The sequence below is a fragment of the Athene cunicularia genome (assembly GCF_003259725.1).
Source record: "Athene cunicularia isolate RWA chromosome 12 unlocalized genomic scaffold, athCun1 chr12_part1, whole genome shotgun sequence".
NCBI classification, from domain to species: Eukaryota; Metazoa; Chordata; class Aves; order Strigiformes; family Strigidae; genus Athene; species Athene cunicularia.
Genome location: NW_020799116.1, coordinates 9042858 through 9051811, shown reverse-complemented (window position 1 = coordinate 9051811; position 8954 = coordinate 9042858). Strand labels below are relative to the sequence as shown.

The following is an 8954-nucleotide window of genomic DNA, read 5'->3' as shown; positions in this document are numbered from 1 at the left end:
GGGTGCGGCGGGGAGCTTAAAGAGGGGGGACCCCGCCAAAAGCCGCCTGTCGAAGGCATCTCTGCGCTTTATCAGCTGCGCTCCTCGGACAGCTCGGGCAGCGGGAAGTGAATCTTGCGCTGCGGATGGGAAAAGCGCCCGTGTGGCGGCCGGTTATGTCCCTTCCCAGCTGAGGGGGAGCGTTACGTTTTCTGGGAGGTAGTTAATGAAATCGGGTTTGGAAACACTTTCGGTTTTGTAGTTCAACGGATTCGGGCAACGGCGGTGGTGGTTTAAATTCTAAATTTAGATGTGACGCTTGCAAGCCCCAGAAATAGAAGGCTAAAGGTTATGCTTTGCTGCTGCAGTGTTTGTACATCGCCGGGCTGTCCCTGATGGCCCGAGTCCCACCGACTCGGCCGTGATATGTCAGATTTTATAACTCTTCAGTAGTTAGGTTTGACTCCTCTAGTTGATCAGGAGATGCTCCTGTAGATGACCAAGGCCAGGTTGGACGGGGCTTTGGGCAACCTGGGCTGGTGGAAGGTGTCCCTGCCCATGGCAGGGGGGCGGGAACTGGATGATCTTTAAGGTCCCTTCCAACCCACACCATTCAATAATCAGTTCTTGAAATCTTAAGTGATCTGTTTTGAAAGATTAGTTAAAACTTACTAACCGCACTGTTTGTATTACATTTCATGTGCTTGAAGTTTTGGTCTCTAACGGTCATGGAAAGGTGCTGCCAAGGGAGCTCACCCCTGTGGTGCATACAGCTGGGCATAGGGGGAAAAGTGTCAAAGTAAAAACTGAAATAGAAAGTTTAAACCCAGAATCTGATACTGTTTTTCTAGTATTTTCTGGCGTCTTGTTTTTAGTCTTCTACATCTCCCTTTTCTCAATTTTCTGTTGTATTTCTTCTCTCCCCCTGCTCCAGAGGGAAATTTCTTTCCTCTATAAACCTGTCTGTCACTGAACATACTGCCTCATGTTATTGGTAAAATAATCTTTTTTTTTTTTTTTTTTTTTTTTTGGTGACTTTTCAACTCACGAAATAGCAAGGAACTATTGAAAGAACAAAAATATTCTCCAGTCCTGCAAATCAAATCTTATAAATAAACCCACAAATTCTGGTTAAGGCTTTTGAACTCATGATGTCGTTATGGTCAGGTTCAGGATCCAAGTTGTGTTTTCTGTTTGTTTTTAAAAAGCACCATTTGGACAGCTGTTTAAGCAAGCCACCATCCAGATCTGTTTGTTTACACAAGCCATGTGGAGATAGCATGTCTATCTTTTATAATCAGCGTCAGAAGCTAAAATCCATTTCAAGTTCCTGATGTTGCATCATGATTTTTTTATTTTTCCTAAGTCTTGGTTCCAGTGTAATTTCAATTCTTGAAATTATTATTCTATAGATATTTTTCTTTGTCTTCTTCCTGATCCCATATAAGTGCATTTAATTAGGCCGTACTGTTACTGAACTTCGAAAACCAAGAGTGTATGTATAAGGAAAAAAAAGTGGGACCATATATACACAAAACTCTGTATTTTGTTTACCAGCAACAGTGATAGAATAACGGCAGGGAACAAAAATGACAGCAAACAAGGCATGCTTCACACATTTTAAAACCGTTTAAGGCATTAAAAAGCACACAAGAGATACAACCATGAACTTAATTTACTGCAGTGTGTGGAGGTTCATGTGTCTCTGCACAGTCCCATAGAATGGCTGTGACATTTATTGGTATACCCATGTGGATTTGATGGAGGGATCATTGCTTAGGCTTGTATAGGATGGACTTTCCATAGAAAATGACTTTTTTAACTTACTTCAGTAGTGTATGGTGTGGAGCAGCGGTTTCCTCATAAGATGATATTGATTTTTGACTGCTGCTAGTTTACCCTGTACTTGGACTGAAAAGCAGGAAGAAGTGACACTTAAAGATAAATAGATGTTGAGATGGATAGGTGGTTATCTTTTCCTATTAAATTACTGTGAGAGAGATCCATGACATACATTTTAACATCTCCAAAATGTATCTTTTCATTAAGCCACACTGTTCAAATAAATATCCATCAGCTAAGCAGTATTTTCTATAGCAACTAGTGATATGCTACCAAGTGATTCTCATGGGGTTCACGACCTTGCTTTTATCATAGTGTCACTCAATACATCTCCTGCTTTAGAAGTAAATGCCTTTGTTTTATCTACATCAGCACTCATTTCTGTGAATGCCTTGGCACAGGCTTAACATCTGGAGGCTGGGATCCTGTGACCAGGTTCTGGTTCATTGCCATTATCTCACATGTGTCACAGGGCATCTGCATTTCCCGTAAGTGCTAAGCCTTTCTTGGTATGTGCGTCTGAAATAGTAACCATCTGATATCCCTCCCTTGTATCTTACCCCATATATGCTTTAGGAAAGTGAGCGTGAAGGAAGCGTTTGGGAGGATATTGTTCACCAGTTTGACCAATAAGATCCCATCTATGATCTTCAAATGTTCGCAGGTCAGCTGTTTCGGAGAAGGCAGAGAAGCTGTCAAGTGTTTTTGTCTTAAGAGAAACAAGATTTCATTTTTAACTGTTAAGATGTTTTAAGGTCATGTGCTAAAAGTTTTGGAACCAGGCATTTAGATGTGCTGTTTCATTTTTCCATTCTGCAGGTTTCCAAGTTCATACCTCTATGTCTCATTCATGGTACTTTTGCATGCAGTGGTATTACAGGGCATGGGGAACTTCAGCAAGTCTTGCAGATGCCTTTGGTGCCACCTTGGGAAGCTGATTCATGCTGGTGGCTTTTCACACTTGTGTTTATCTTGGTGAGGCTCTGGATTGGTGCAGGGTCCTGCTTATAGTGGCCTCTGACTTCGAAATGAAAGATCGCCTTCCTAGTTTTTGCTACACTGTGTAGTCTTTCAATTTTTTTTTTTTTTTTTACAACAAAGAGTCAATATGCATCACTACCGATAACAAATTAAAAACAAGGATTGTAAATCTGGTCACTATATTCATGTTGTGTAGCACATTCAACAGGGGGTTGTGCAAAAGGAAAAGTCAAGTGAAATGGCCACCAAAGGCTGGGATGTCCTGGATAACAAGCCATGTTAGGCACTTGAAACCAACCCTTAATGGGGATTTGGTGTTTTGGGTCTGGTTGTGATCTTTGTGTAAATACAAAGTGGTGAAGCTGATTATGCTTTTTGATGTACATGTGGACATGATGCAAATGTTCTACTTTGTAAACCTTGCAAATCATGGCTGTCATTTAGCCTGGGTGCTGTATGCCCTCTTATGTTTAATGCTACACCAAGTAAGCCTTTCCCTACTGAGAGAACAGAAGGAACATGCTAGAACTAGTAGCTGTCTGAGTGTTCAGCCTCACGATGAGAAGGTGGAGGTTTTGTCAGAGGTAACAGTTTTTGGTCCAATGTGTGTGCGTGCCTATGCGATAATGAAGGTGTTGCACATCCTTGCAAAAAGCCATTTTTTGAAGATCTAACAGCATCTGAGCTGCCAGCATTGCTGACAGGGACTGCTTTCAGTCAACAGTGAGGAAAATACCAGTACCCTTCTGTACAAATCAGGGATGTCAGAAATTGAGCACACGTTGCACAAAGCCCTAGTACAGAAGTCCCATTTCTAGACAAACCTTGTCAAAGATGTGCTGGCTTCCATGGATGTCTGAGTGTGCAGCAGGGCAGATCACGTTGCAGGATTATGGCTGGCCTGCCTTGTCATCTTGCCTGACTCCTAAAGGTGCTTTTTAGGCAGGTTTGTTTCTATTGCAAGAATACTTTAACTCTTCTGTGTCTTGGTGAGGGGAAGAATATACTTGTAAATGTCAAATATAATGCAATATTATTAGTCTATTCCAGGAAAATGGAAATCTTATTGCATAAACATATCCTTATGTGCTGATTTTTCTCTCTCCATGTTATACTGATGAGTTCTATATAAATAAAGTTTGATAGATAAATTCTGATAACTGAACCATTTTCATAATAATTGTGAATCTTCATAACTGAACACATCAGATATTGGAAACTAAACTTGGTCATTTCCCTTCTTCCCTATAGCAAAATCTTATTTATCTCAGATCATCTATTTAATCTATTAAAGCTTATGAGTAGGTGGCTTACAATGAAAAATGATGGTTAATATTACAAGAATGTTCAACCTGGTAAATGTATTTTGACAGGCTTTGATGGCTTGAAATCAGTCTTTGTATTCAGAATGGATTACCAGATTTGTTTAGTTGCCACAGCATGTTTTTGAGTTTATGCTTTGTAAGTAAATATTTTGCTAATTTATAACAAAAGCAGTTGCAGCTAAGTACTTACAGGGGTATTTTCAAAAGTGCTTGGCAGCTTTTAAAGCTCCCGCTAAAGCCAGGATGGGATTCCCGCTGAGAAACAAAGGCCAGTGTGAGCACATATGAAAAAACTTCTGTCCTTAATTCTTTGCAGGGAAACAGAAGAGCTACAGTTCAGCATCAGACATTAACATAAGCACAACCACCTGGAGGTTTATTCATGGATAAAACAATGGAATTTATCTTTGCATCCTTTGTTCTTTATTCATGCTGGAATAATGAAGGAGTAGTGAAACAAGCTGACATTAGGATTCAGTTCACATAGGTTATTCTTGGTTCCATGTTCCCCTTTTATCTGACGCCCATGCGCTTTACTGTGAGATGCTGCATGGTGGGTCTGGCCTGACTAGGAATCGTGAATTATTCCTGATATTGCACTAAAATTTCTCACATAAAGATTCTGAAGATACAGAAAAGTGGCATCACAGGGCACACAACAGGCAGACCAGGAGAACTGTTGAATATTTTATGTGCAGACTCTCCATGGGGAACCAAGATGTGCATCTGTAAGTGGTGTGGCAGTAGACCAAGGATCTCCATCCTCAGAAGAGCTGTCAGTGCCTGGCTGATGCTGGGACCCATGTCTCCTGTTAGTGTGCTCCTGGGAATTTGTAGGGCCTGTTGAGTTATTTGGAAATTAATTGTTCACCATGGCAATAGTTGACAGTTTAGTATGGCATATCAGATTGATTTCATTGTTGATGGCAGTAAAATTACTCAAAAGGGAGGAATCTTACAATGGCTTCATTTCAAGGGTCAGTATTTGCAGGGTTCTTGTTTTGTAGCAGGATGTGCATTGGGATTTTTACACAACTATCTTGCTACTCCTGGTTTATAGTGTATTCGTTGAAAGAGTTGCGGAAGTAGAAATTTCTGCAGATTTCTTCACTCAGAAGTTATCTGCCATTTCTGCTAACTTAATTTAAACTTACACTGTGTACTCAGTTAAAAAAAACAATCACAATTTCATGGGTTTCAAGGCACAAAACCCCCTCAGTTGTCATCTGTGTTGATCTGCTGACTTTATGGGTAGCTGTGGTGGGTTGACCCTGGCTGGACGCCAGGTGCCCACCAAAGCTGCTCTTTCACCCCCTCCTCAGCTGGACAGGGGAGAGAGAATACAACGAAAGGCCTGTGGGTGGGGATGAGCTCAGGGAGATCACTCAGCAATTACTGTCATGGGCAAAACAGATTCTACTCGGGGAAAATTAATTTATTGCCAATCAAAACAGAGTAGGATAATGAGAAATAAAAACTTAAAACACGTTCCCCCCCACCCCTCCCTTCTTCCTGAGCTCAGCTTTGCTCCTAATTTCTCTACTCTGTCCCTTCCCGGCGGTGCAGGGGGAAGGGGATGGAGATCGTGGTCAGTTCATCACCCGTGGTCTCTGCTGCTCCTTCCTCCTCAGGGGAGGACTCCTCACACTCTTCCCCTGCCCCAGGGTCCCTCCCACAGGAGACAGTCCTGCGTGAACTTCTCCAACGTGAGTCCTTCCCACGAGCTGCAGCTCTTCCCGAACTGCTCCAGCGTGGGTCCCCCCGGGGTCACAGTCCTGCCAGTAAACCTGCTCCAGCGTGGGCTTCCCAGGGGTCACAGCCTCCTTCGGGCACCCCCCTGCTCTGGCCTGGGCTCCTCCCCGGGCTGCAGGTGGAATCTGCTCCTCCATGACCCTCCCTGGGCGCAGGGCACGGCTGCCTCGCCATGGGCTGCACCGCGGGACCTCTGCTCCAACGCCTGGAGCACCTCCTGCCCCTCCTTCTGCACTGACCCTGGTGTCTGCAGAGCTGTTTCTCTTGCATATTCTCACTCCTATCTTCACCTGCAATTGATTTCCCAAAGTTATTTTTTCCCCTTCTTAAATATGTTGTCACAGAGGTGTTACCACCATTGCTGATGGGCTTGGCCTTGGCCAGCAGCAGGTCCATCTCACAGAGCCACCCCTGTAGCTCCCTCGCTACCAAACCCTTGCCATGCAGACCCAATGTAGTGCCTATCACAGAAACACTGCAGTTCGGATTTGTCAGCAGTCTGTAATTCTGGGCTTTTTCCTTCTGTCTGTCTGTGATTAAAATACCGTCTGCCTTATACTCATCCATTAAACCAAATTTGTGCAGGTGTAATTCCTGCAGCAAATGATCCTGAACTTTTAAATTGATGCATGTCATCATTTTCTCATTTGCAGTCCTTGCAATACTTTGTTTTTTGTTTGGGTTTTTTTTTAATAAAAAAGTTTGTGGGTTCATGATCTTGCTCATAAATCACTGACACTTTCCAGAGCTGGGTGAAAGGCTGAGATAATGCTGTGTACCCTTGTGGGCATGGAGCACTTGCCAGGCAGGTTACTAGCAATAAATGGTCACTCTCCTTAACTTCTAAAATGGGTAATTTGCTGGTTGGTTGGTGTTTTCTGCCAGCTGATCACATAGTTTTTTCTGGAAAATGTTATTTGGAACTATCAAAGTGAACCATTTTATAACCTCAGAGTGGAATATTCTGTCTGTCTGTCTTAGCTACTCATCTAAACGGCATTGAATTTGCTAAATCACTACTATGATCACCTAGATAACCTTTGAAGGCTGTCGTTTGAGGATAGATTTTAAGCTTTTATTTGAGTAGATCTTACTATTGAAGCATCTATGTGGCAGTGTGAGTTCAGAGAGCGATGCTACTCTATGTTGTACAGCAAAGTTAACCCCATATGTGCTGGTGACTGCTAAGTTAGCAAACTGTAGTGCCCAAGAGAAGTAATTCCTTGGACAGTGGTGTGGGACAAGAGGCAAAGTTATCTCAGATATTGCCTGTTTGTGTTCCGTGATACATGAAACAAAGTGTTAGTAGAGAGGTGCTACTTTTGTCAGCAACAAGGGAAAAACAAGGGGTGGTTCGTTGCAAATCCACTATTCCCTACTGACAAACCTTGAAAAACTTTATTACCTGATAAAGTTTTAACTTACTACCTTTTTTTGTGCATTCAAAAGGCATCTGACTGACTCTTTTTCCGTTAACTACTGTGTTCTTTAATGCTGACTATAAGAAAACAGTCAAACAAAACATAAAATAACCCAACCCCAAACCTTACTACGATAATTCCTTTTGTGCTCATTGATGAAAATTTTGTTTGTTCTTGTTTTCAAGTTACCAGTTTTTCCATGGGAGTTTTCATAGTTCATGAGCCACAGGACTAGAATTTGCGCCATAGCGATTTCTTGTTTGTTGGGGGTTTGTTTGTTTGTTTTTATAACCTCTAGTTACAGTGATTTTTTTTGAGATATGGACATGTAACACTGTTTTCTCATCAGTCCCACTGTTGCAATGTACTCTTAGGTCTAGTGATTAACAAATAGTAAAGTAGATGCTAGCTTGTTCTATACTGAAAAAGTTGGGAGGGATTTCTTTGCTGGTTTTGTATGTATTTTTAACGTAACTTATTTTGATAGGAGCCCTCAAAAAACCTGGAGCTATTGTTAGTTTTGAAGATGTGAAGCTGTTTCAGTATTTTTGTATATGAAATTTCTCCCTTTACATGAATATCTATTTTTTGCCCCAGAGCCTGAATTCTATCTGTAACTGCTGAGAGTTACTTTAGTGTTTTCCTGGATGTATTTCATGCTGATCAGATGTATCAGGGCAAAGAGCCGCATTGACGGGATGGTTAGTGAGATCCGGTTTGCCCTTATCCCTTCTTCAGCAGGTACCTGAGCAACAAATGTTTTCTTCCGTTTCCTTAAATCTGCTCTGTTGCTTCTGTTTTCAGGTTTAGTAATTTTACACATTTTTGTTTCATCTTCTGAGATGCAGTGGGAGGTTGCTTTGTCTTTGATCTTCACTTTTCTTTAGAAATCCTACTTCAGCTTCTGAGGTGGAAAAAGAAACATATCCAGTTCGAAAGCAACTGAATGTGCCTTAGCAATTTTGACCTCGTTCCCCCCAAATTGTGCCTGGGAATTGTAAGCTGGGTGTTGCGATGTGCTATTAGTGCAGTGACAGGAGCTGGTGATGTCTGAGGATGTGGATGCACCGTGCCACATCACATGCACTGAGGAGTCGTGATGAAGGTTATAAATAGAATCATAGAATCTTTTAGGCTGGAAAAGACCTTTAAGATGATGGGGTACAGTCAGTGCTGTGTGTGCCTAAAGGGAGAGGCTCCGGATGGGCGTTGGGAGTAGTCAGTACGGGGGTGGGCTAGAGAAGCTCGGTTTATCCTTTTGAATAAATTAATATTCACCAGGTATTTTATAAAATATTTTGTTTAAACAGGTGAATTACTGGAACTCTGAGGTCTGGCAATGAAACCAACCCACGGACCTCTTGGCTTTGTGGGGAGTGGTTGTAAGGCAAGAAATAAATGCTGCTGGTGGGAGAACCGCCTGAAGTTCTGGCAGTTTCCTGGATGTGTGGGGGGATGCGGCTCACAGGAGGGCGAGCTGTCCTGGTCACCCCGTCAGCCCACGGGCGCGTCCCTCCCACTCGGGGGTACCCAGGAGATTGTTGTGGGGGTGACCGCGGTGCTCACAGGGCCCCTCAGCCCCCCCATCTCCCTCCCTCCCCTCAGCCCCCCCATCTTCCCGCCCGCCGCCCGCCCACTGGCGCCCCCTAGTGGC

At 42.9% G+C, this 8954-nt stretch overlaps 1 protein-coding gene across 1 annotated transcript in view; it reads left to right on the top strand.

Moving 5' to 3' along the window:
• EIF4E3 (eukaryotic translation initiation factor 4E family member 3) overlaps window positions 1-8954 on the top strand; it is a 31347-nt gene that overhangs the window by 9282 nt on the left and 13111 nt on the right. The window lies entirely within an intron of this gene.